The sequence below is a fragment of the Symphalangus syndactylus genome, chromosome X (genome assembly GCF_028878055.3).
Source record: "Symphalangus syndactylus isolate Jambi chromosome X, NHGRI_mSymSyn1-v2.1_pri, whole genome shotgun sequence".
Lineage (NCBI taxonomy): Eukaryota > Metazoa > Chordata > Mammalia > Primates > Hylobatidae > Symphalangus > Symphalangus syndactylus.
Window position 1 is genome coordinate 15,644,959 of NC_072447.2, and position 8,700 is coordinate 15,653,658.

Genomic DNA, 8,700 nt, shown 5'->3' on the forward strand with positions numbered 1-8,700 from the left:
CTGAGCCGAGCTGAGCTGATCCGAGGACACCAGCTGAACCCCGGTGGGTTTAGTGACCGCCATAAGGTTGTTTGGGGCTGTTTCTCTGAAGGAAACCAGGGACAGGATGTGTTCATGTCCCAGGAGAGCTGAGGGCCTGATATTGAGAGAGTAACGGAAAACCGACAGGGCCTGGAGGAAGAGGGACAGAAATAGCAGCCCCGGCCAGGCCCCCACGTCTGCCCCGGGAAACCAGGCTGCCTGCTTCCAGGGCATCCTGTAAAGCCTGCTGTTGACCCGTAAGTTCCTGGCTGTTAGCAGCTACCCTCCCAATGTGCCCACCCAAGGGACAGAGAGACCAGGAGGCTTGGGGCTGCGGTGGGGGCCAAGCCATTGTGCCAGCTTCTCTGCTGCGTACGCAAGGTTTCAGGGCTGAGTATGCCCTGAATTTTTGGTGGGTGTTCACCCAGGCCTGGGTGGCCTAGACAGTCCCAGGAATAGAATCCTAGTCCGAAAATCAAAGCATGTCCATGCAGGCCAAGTGTGGAGGTGTTATTCTATTTGCAAGAATTGGTTTATGGATGGGGAGTGTGTTCATTGCTGCTTCTCATACCCCTTTTTCAAAATAATTGTAGGTTCACCCCCGGAATGTGGGAAATGAAGCTCATTTGCAAATAGGGTCTTTGTAGATGTGAGAAAGGTTAGGATCTGGAGGGCTGCAGGCTCAGTTCTTCCTGCAACACGTCCTAAGCAAAATCCTGGGCATTGGCCGGGCGCAGTGGCTCACGCCTGTAATCCCAGCACTTTGAGAGGCCGAGGCGGGTAGATCACTTGAGGTCAGGAGTTCGAGATCAGCCTGGCCAATATGGTGAAACCCTGTCTCTACTAAAAATACAAAAATTAGCCCGACGTGGTGGCGGGCGCCTGTAGTCCCAGCTACTCGGGAGGCTGAGGCAGGAGAATCACTTGAACCCGGGAGGTGGAGGTTGCAGCGAGCCGAGATCGGGCCACTGCACTCCAGCCTGGGCAACAGAGTGAGACTCTGTCTTAAAAAAAAAAAGAAAAGCAGCCAGGCACGGTGGCTCACGCCTGTAATCCCAGCACTTTGAGAGGCTGAGGCAGGCAGATCACTTGAGGTCAGGAGTTCAAGACCGACCTGACCAGAATGGTGAAACCCTGTCTCTACTAAAAATACAACAATTAGTCAGGCGTGGTGGTGGGCACCTGTAATCCCAGCTACTCAGGAGGCAGGAGAATCACTTGAACCCAGGAGGTGGAGGTTGCAGTGAGCCGAGATCGTACCATTGCACTCCAGCCTGGGCAACAGAGTGAAACTTAGTCTCAAAAAGAAAAAAAAAAAAAAAGGCCAGGTGCAGTAGCTCACGCCTGTAATCCCAGCACTTTGGGAGGCCGAGGTGGGCAGATCACCTGAGGTCACTTCAAGAACAGCCTGACCAACCTGGCGAAACCGTATCTCTGCTAAAAGTACAACAATTTGTCGGGTGTGGTAGTGGGCACCTGTAATCCCAGCTACTTAGGAAGCAGGAGAATCACTTGGACCAAGGAAGTGGGGGCTGCAGTGAGCCGAGATCGTGCCATTGCACTCCAGCCTGGGCAACAGAACGAAACTTAGTCTCAAAAAGAAAAAAAAAAAGAAGGCCGGGTGTGGTGGCTCACGCCTATAATCCCAGCACTTTAGGAGGCTGAAGCGGGCAGATCACTTAAGGTCAGGAGTTCAAGACCAGCCTGACCAACATGGTGAAACCCCGTCTCTACTAAAAATACAAAAATTAGCCAGGTGTGGTGGCACATACCTGTAGCCCCAGCTACTCGGGAGGCTGAGGCAGGAGAATGACTTGAACCTGGGAGGCAGAGGTTGCAATGAGCCGAGATTGTGCCATTGCACTCCAGCCTGGGTGACAGAGCAAGACTCTGTCTCCAAAAAAAAAAAAAAAAAAAAAAAAACTCTCAGAATGGTTATGCCATTGGCCCAAAGCCCCGGTGGAGCCCAAAGTCTGTTTCTTTCTAATGGCATGATTTCCTTCCTCATGGCAAATCCCACTCCAAGGTCCCACAGAACCCCACCCTGGCATTCCGTATCTCCTTCCTGGGATGGGGGTCTCTGTTCTGTGACTGCAGTATTAGTCCATTGTCACACTGCTATAAGCATCGGCCTGAGACTGGGTAATTGATAAAGGAAAGAGGTCGTATTGACTCATAGGTCCACATGGCTGAGGAGGGCTGAGGAAACCTACAGTCCTGTTGGAAGGCGAATGGGCAGCAGGCACCCTCTTCACAAGGTGGCAGCAAAGAGGGAGTGTGTGGAGGGGGAACTGGCAAAGAGTTATAAAACCAGCAGGCCGGGCGCAGTGGCTCACACCTGCAATCCCAGCGCTTTGGGAGACCGAGGCGGGTGGATCACGAGGTCAGGAGATCGAGACCATCCTGGCTAACATGGTGAAACCTCATCTCTACTAAAAATACAAAAAATTAGCCTAACCTGGTGGCAGGTGCCTGTGGTCCCAGCTACTCGGGAGGCTGAGGCAGGAGAATCGCTTGAACCCAGGAGGCAGAGGTTGCAGTGAGGTGAGATCGCACCACTGCACTCCAGCCTGGGTGACAGAGTGAGAATGTCTCAAAACAAACCCAAAAGAGGGCCGGGCACAGTGGCTCATGCCTATAATCCCAGCACTTTGGGAGGCCAAGGCGGGCGGATCACGAGGTCAGGAGATGAGAGGCTAACGTGGTGAAACCCCATCTCTACTAAAAATACAAAGAATTAGCCGGGTGAGGTGGCGGGTGCCTGTGGTCCTAGCTACTTGGGAGGCTGAGGCAGGAGAATGGCGTGAACCCGGGAGGCGGAGGCTGCAGTGAGGTGAGATTGCGCCACTGCACTCCGGCCTTGGCGACAGAGTGAGACTCCGTCTCAAAAAAAAAGAAAAAAAGAATGCAAAGTGGTGACACTGACTCACAAGTCCACATGGCTGAGGCCTCAGGAAACTTACAGTCATGGCGGAAGGTGAACGGGCAGCAGGCACCTGCTTCAGAAGGTGGCAGCAAAGAGGGCGCGTGTGAAGAGAGAACTGTGAATCGCTTACAAAACCAGCAGGTCTCTCGAAAACTCATTCACGATGCTGAGAAGAGAGTGGGGAAAACCTCCCTCATGATCCAATCACGTCCCTCCCTCAACACGTGGGAATTACAATGACAGATGAGGTTTGGGTGGAGATGCCAAGCCAAACCATAGCCCCTGCGAATGCCTGGCTGATACAAGTGACTTATGTGCCTTCCTCTACCCCCAAACACAGCCTTCAGGCCGGTGGAGGCCAAAATATTTCTCCACTCCTCCATACTCACCCAAAACATTGTCTGGCACTGCAGAGACACCCCATCACTAATTATTGCATGGGAATAAAGCAAGAAATAGAGCATGTTGGCCGGGTGCAGTGGCTTACACCTGTCATCCCAGCACTTTCAGAGGCTGACGGGGGTGGATCACATGAGGTCAGGAGTTTGAAACTCTCCTGGCCAACATGGTAAAACCCCGTCTCTACTAAAAATACAAAAATTATCTGGGTGTGGTGGCGGGCGCCTGTAATCTCTATTTGGGAGGCTGAGGCAGGAGAATCGCTTGAGCCTGGGAGGTGGAAGTTGCAGTGAGCTGAGATTGAGATTGCGCCACTGCACTTCAGCTTGGGTGACAGGGTGAGACTCTGTCTCAAAAAAAAAAAAAAAGACAAGAAAGGAGGAAGGAAAGAAAGAGAGAGAGAAAGAAAGTAAGAAAAAGAGAAAGAGAAAAGAATACAAGAAGCAAGAAAGGAAGGAAGGAGAGAGAAAGAAAGAGAGAAAGAAAAAAGAAAGAAAGAAAAGAAGGAAGGCAGGAAGGAAGGAAGGGGAGAGAGAATGAAAAAGAAAAGAAAGAAAGAGAAAAGAATACAAGAAGGAAGGAGAGAGAAAGAAAGAGAGGAAAGGAAAAGGAAGGAAGGAAGGGGAGAGAGAGAACGAAAAAGAAGGGAAAGAAAAGAAAGAAAGAGAGAAAAGAAAGAAAGAAAGGAACGAAGGAAGGCAGGAAGGAAGGGGAGAGAGAATGAAAAAGAAAAGAAGGAAAAGAATACAAGAAGGAAGGAGAGAGAAAGAAAGAGAAAGAAAGAAAGGAAAAGAAAAGAAGGAAGGAAGGAAGGGGACAGAGAGAACGAAAAAGAAGGGAAAGAAAAGAAAGAAAGAGAGAAAGAAAGAGAAAAAGAAAGAAAGAAAGAAAGAAAGGAAAGAAAGAAAATGAAGGCAGGAAGGAAGGAAGGGGAGAGAGAATGAAAAAGAAAAGAAAGAGAGAAGAAAGAAAGAAAAGAGAAAAAAGAAAGAAAAGATGGAAGGCAGGAAGGAAGGAAGGGGAGAGAGAATGAAAAAGGAAAGAAAGAAAGAGAAAAGAATACAAGAAGGAAGGAAGGAGAGAGAAAGAGAAAAAAAGAGGAAAAGGAAGGAAGGAAGGGGAGAGAGAGAACGAAAAAGAAAGGAAAGAAAAGAAAGGAAAGAAAGAAAGAGAAAGAAAGAAGGGAAGGAAAGAAAGAAAGAAAGAAAGAAAGAAAGAAAGAAAGAAAGAAAGAAAGAAAGAAAGAAAGAAAGAAAGGACGCTGCCAGGGCTGTGTAGACACCGCCTTTCACTTCTCCTGAGTAACCCAGTTGTCTCCCTGGCTGTCTGCAGCCCTGGGTAGGTCTGTTGTTGACTGCAAAGGTGGTACGGGAAGAGGAAGTATCACACCCTCCAACTTTCTGCATCACGAACCCTATCTGACTCTCCTCATCTAGGGGTGCTGTTTTTCTGCAGAAGTTGGCACTACAGTCTTGAAGAAAACAAAGCAAAACACCAAAGTACTGGCTACAGGAGGCTCAGGCTACCAATTTCATTTCCTTATAAACTCAGTTCTGGGGTCTTGATTTGAACATGATGCTCCAGTGTCAGGAAGGGGGTCAAAAAAGGGAAGCATGTCTGTGACCTTCAACTCAGGAGGAAAACACTTATGGTTGTTTATTCTTTTTAAATTAAATCTATCAAGAGGCAGAACCACTGAGAAATATGCATAGCAGCACACAACAGCCAAAAGGTGGAAACACCTCCATGCATACAGGATAAATCCTGTGCATTGCAGGATAAATCCATGCAATGGAATACTACACAGCCATGAAAATGGGATACTATGCAGCCTTGAAAAAGGAATGAGGTTCTGACACATGCTGCCACATGGATGAACCTTGTGGACATCTCACATTCAGTGACAGAAGCCAGACACAAAAGGCCACATTCTGTAGGATTCCAGGCAAGCATGTCTGTGACCTTCAACTCAGGAGGAAAACACTTTATGGTTGTTTATTCTTTTTAAATTAAATCTATCAAGAGGCAGAACCACTGACGAATATGCATAGCAGCACACAATAGCCGAAAGGTGGAAACAACTCAAATAGCCATGCACACATGGGAGTGGATATGCAGGATAAATCCATGCAGTGGAATACTACACAGCCATGAAAATGGGATACTATGCAGCCTTGAAAAAGGAATGAGGTTCTGACACAGGCTACCACATGGATGAACCTTGTGGACATCATACTCAGTGAGAAAAGCCAGACACAGAAGGCCACACTTTGTTGGATTCCAGGCAAGCATGTCTGTAACTTACAACTCAGGAGGAAAACACTTTATGGTTTTTATTCTTTTAAAATTAAATCTATCAAGAGGCAGAACCACTTAGGGATATGCATAGCAGCACACAATAGCTGAAAGGTGGAAATAACTCAAATATCCATGCACACATGGGAGTGGATATGCAGGATAAATCCATGCAATGGAATACTACACAGCCATGCAATGGAATACTATGCAGCCATGAAAATGGGATACTATGCAGCCTTGAAAAAGGAATGAGGTTCTGACACAGACTGCAGCATGGATGAATCTTAGGACATCATGCTCAGTGAGAGAAGCCAGACACAGAAGGACACACTTTGTAGGATTCCATTTCTATGAAATGTCCAGAACAGGCAGATCCATACAAATAGGAAGTGGATTTGTGGTTGTGAGGGGCTGGGGAGTGGGGATTGGGAATTCCATGCTTAATGGTACAGAGGGTCCTTTTAGATGATGAGAATGTTAGCAGTGATGGTTGTGCAATGTTCTGAATGTGCTAAATGCCACTGAAACACACTCTTTAAAATGGTTGATTTTGGCCGGGCGCAGTGGCTCACGCCTGTAATCCCAGCACTTAGGGAGGCCAAAGCAGGCAGATCACGAGGTCAGGAGATCAAGACCACCCTGGCTAACATGGTGAAACCCCATCTCTACTAAAATAAAAATACAAAAAATTAGCTGGGTGTGGTGGCGCATGCCTGTAATCCCAGCTACTCGGGAGGCTGAGGCAGGAGAATGGCGTGAACCCAGGAGGCGGAGCTTGCAGTGAGCTGAGATCGCACCACTGCACTCCAGCCTGGGCGACAGCACGAGACTCTGTCTCAAATAAAATAAAATAAATAAAATAAAATAAAATAAAATAAAATAAATAAAATAAAATAAAATAAAATGGTTAATTTTATGTTCTGTGAATTTTACCAAAAGAAAAAAAAGAATGGGCATGGTGGCTCACATCTGTAACCTCAGAAGTTTAGAAGGTTTAGGTGAGAAAACTGTTTGAGCCCAAGAGTTTGAGACCACCCTGCGCAATATAGCCAGACCCCATCTCTACAAATTAAAAAAATAATAATAAGCCAGGCGTCACGCCTGTAATCCCAGTACTTTGGGAGGCCAAGGAGGGCAGATCACGTGGTCAGGAGATTGAGACCATCCTGGTTAAGGTGAAACCCTGTCTCTACTAAAAATATAAAAAAATTAGCTGGGCGTGGTGGCGGATGCCTGTAGTCCCAGCTACAACCTCACTGCAACCTCCATCTCCTGGATTCAAGCCATTCTCCTGCCTCAGCCTCCCAAGTAGCTGGGATTACAGGCGTGCACCATCACGCCCCACTAATTTTGTATTTTTAATAGAGACAGGGTTTTACCATGTTGGTCAGGCTGGTCTCGAACTCCTGACCTCAAGTGATCCACCTGCCTCGGCTTCCCAAAGTGCTGGGATTCCAAGCGTGAGCCACCGCACCCGGCCAGACATGATCCGTTTGTGTGTTTGTGGTGAGAACACTTAACATCCACTGTCTTCGAGATTTTTTTTTTTTTTTTTTTTGAGTTGAAGTCTCGCTCTGTCGCCCAGCCTGGAGTGCAGTGGCATGATGTCAGCTCACTGCAACCTCCACCTCCTGGGTTCATGCCATTCTCCTGCCTCAGCCTCTCGAGTAGCTGGGACTACAGGCGCCCGCCACCAAGCCCGGCTAATTTTTTGTATTTTTATTTTAGTAGAGACGGGGTTTCACCATGTTAGCCAGGATGGTCTTGATCTCCTGACCTCATGATCCGCCCACCTTGGACTCCCAAAATGCTGGGATTACAGGCGTGAGCCACCATGCTCAGCCTGCAAGATTTTTAAGTACACAATTCAATATTATTCATTATAGTCATCGTGTTGTACCATAGATCTCCTCAGCTTACTCATTCTGTGGGAATGAGCATGGTTTCTTTGTTTGTTTGTTGGGTCAAACATCTTTTCCATTTTAGCTGGTTTTTTTTTTTTTTTTTTGAGACAGGGCCTTGCCCTGTCACCCAGGCTGGAGTGCAGTGGTGCAATCTTAGCTCACTGCAGCCTCAATCTCCTGGGCTAAAGCTATCCTCCCACCTCATCCTCCCGAGTAGCTGGGACTGCAGGCACACACCACCATGCCCAGCTAATTTTTCTTTCTAGAGATGGGGTCTTGTTATGCTGCCCAGGTTGGCTTCCAACTGCTGAGCTCAAGCAATCCTCCCACCTCAGCCTCCCAAAGTGTTGGGATTACAGGTGCGAGCCACCATGCCCAGGCTTGGACATTTGTCCATCCGTCTTCTATTCATCCATCCATTTATCCATCCATTCATCCATCCATCCATCCATGTATCCATTCATTCATCTATCTATCTGTCTGTCTGTCTATCTATGTATCTATGTATCTATCTATCTACTTATCTATGTATCTATCTATCATCTATCTATCATCTATCTATCTACGTACCCATCTATCATCTGTCTATCTTATCTATGTATCTATCTATCTATGTATCTATCTATCTATTTATGTATGTATGTATGTATCTATGTATCTTCTATGTATCTATGTATGTATGTATCTATCATCTATCCAATCTATCTCTGTATCTATCTATGTATCTATTTATCTATCACCTATCTATCTAATCTATCTATGTGTCTACCTATGTATCTATGTATCTATCGATCATCTATTATCTATCTATCCATCATCTACCTACCTATCATCTATCTATGTATCTATCTATGTATCTATGTATCTATCTATCATCTATCTATGTATCTATGTATCTATCTATCTATCTATCTATGTATCAAATCTATCTATCTATCTATCTATCTATCTATCATCTATCTTATCTATCTATCTATTATCTATCTATCTATCTACCTACCTATCATCTATCTATCTTATCTATCTATCTATCTATCTATCTATCATCTATCTATTATCTATCTATCATCTATTATCTATCTATCCTATGTATCTGTCATCTATTATCTATCTATCCTATCTATTATCTATCTATCTATCTATCTGTCTATC